Source organism: Austrofundulus limnaeus, unplaced genomic scaffold, assembly GCF_001266775.1.
Source record: "Austrofundulus limnaeus strain Quisiro unplaced genomic scaffold, Austrofundulus_limnaeus-1.0 Scaffold22, whole genome shotgun sequence".
Classification (NCBI taxonomy): Eukaryota; Metazoa; Chordata; class Actinopteri; order Cyprinodontiformes; family Rivulidae; genus Austrofundulus; species Austrofundulus limnaeus.
Window position 1 is genome coordinate 676,572 of NW_013952424.1, and position 2,167 is coordinate 678,738.

A 2,167-nucleotide genomic window follows, 5' to 3' on the forward strand; every position below is an offset into this window, starting at 1 on the left:
TATTTATTTATTGCATTTTGAATGAAAGGGCTCTCCATACTGCTGAGATTTGCTTTCTGTGTTTCTTAGTTAAAAGCTCAGCATGATCATGATTTGCCTCAAGCAACTTCTGATCTGTACGTGGGGGCGGGGGGGGGGTAGAGACGGTGATGGAGGGACTGCTGAGATGAATAAATCATCGCAGGCTTCTCGTCTGATTTAACATGTGTGCGTCTGTGTGTGTGTTTGTGCATCGAAGCAGCAGTTTGGTTGAAAGAGATACAGACAGTTTAATCAATCAGCTGATGGCGGCTCTGTGGGAACTGATGCCGAAATGAGTTTTGACAAAAGAAAAGCAGACGGGGGACGGAAATGAGATGGGAAGTGGAAGGTTTTTGTTTGTGTTTATTACACAGATCTGCTGTTTGTATCTCCACAGTTTAATACAATCATTTACATAATGAAAATGTATTAATTCTTTAAACTGGTTTTCTTTTATTACAGCTACTTTCAACTTATATATTTTCCTCTATAGGCAGAACTCCGAAGTGGCATTTTTTTATTGACATTTTGCAAAAACCCAAACAGCTGCTCCTTTCACTAACTGAAGGGTGGGCAATAGAATCAAGACCCAAATGACGAAATGACCCAGAACTGAGGGAAGACAACAAATATCAAYGGGCAGATGAGATGATTAGTGAACGACAACCAGGTGTGACGGGGCCGCAGTAAATTCTCTCAATTCTCTCAAATGTTTCGATTTTAAAGTCTGACACAGAGTAGCACTTACAATATGTGTAGGCAAATTAATTCATAAAAGAAAAACAGGACACTTACAGCAACATCTAATAATAGAACAATAGATGGATGTTGGGATAATTAGGGAGACAAAAGCATGAGATGATGAGAAACAGCAGGATGGACGGTGTTGGATTTGTGTCCCCTTACACTTCAGACCTGAGGGTCAATCATTACCTTGTCTCTGTCTGAAATTGGACGTTCACTTATTGATCGGTGGGGCAGGTGGTGATCTTAGGGGCTGTTGAAGATGCAGAAGGGATAAAATTACCAATATCCTTGCCGTGAAATTTCTTTCCGCCTCAGATCGACTCTCCCTGCAGTGTTGCCAAACCTTTTACTTAGTTCAGTAAACCGTCTTTAGGATGTCCAGAAATTAATAATTTAGACAGGAAGTTGAGTCACAAATACGGGCAGAGAAGCTCACCGTCCCGTAGGGATTTATGCCCAGACATGCAGCTGTTTCTGTCTCTCTTTCTGCTCTTGTTTTTTGTGTGAGTTGCCCAACTGTTACTTCCTCTGCCCAGAGTTGGAAAGAGTTGAGTCGTTAAAAACCTGGTGATGCAAAGCTTGGTCACCTCATTCTCAGCTGTTGTTTTCCCTCCTCAGCTTATTAAAAAAAAAGACAAAACTAGCATCAGGTTTAAAATCTRAAATTTCTGAAAGACACCTCAGTTTTGTGGTCAGAGTTTTTAGGCTGACTCTGTCACAACTGTACCTTACAGCTGTTGCACAGCCTCCTGTTGTTGTGAGTTTGTTTAGGAACAAATATTTGAGCTATGTGTGTTCTTATTAAAGCTGCTTTTGCACAAATAGTCTCTTGTGTGCATGTTTGTGTGATTGTGTGTGAGTGTGTGCTCAGGTCAAAGGTCACAGTCCTACTCCAGGACAAGAATGGAGGTCTCAAAAAGCCTTTGGCCTCATGCTGATTGTCTACAGAGAAGCAGGTTCACACTCCTGTGTGATGGACAGATGTTAATGAGTGTGAGCAAACAGTAGCAGGAGCAGGACCTTTTGGAAATGAATTAAATGTTGGTGATTTAACTTTTTTTTAACTTAATTGTCTCTCAAACACCTACAGCTGGAACATTTCAAAGAAACATTTAGTTTAAATAAAGGTTTTTCTTCCTAACACATATTTAATTCATAAAAATGAACTACTGATTTGCATTGGGTCATGCTGAACCCCTCTTCAAATCCACACTCTTCTTAAAGGGATCCACGGTTAGTTGTAACATTAGACTTTATTTGATAAACACTTATTTTAACTGTAAAATAAAGACTGTAAAAATACTGTAGGCTTTTTGCGCTAGCGATGACGCTATATTGCCTTGTATGTATTAGCTTGGTGTTGCTAGTGCAACAAAAAACAAGCTAAACTGAGTTCCTC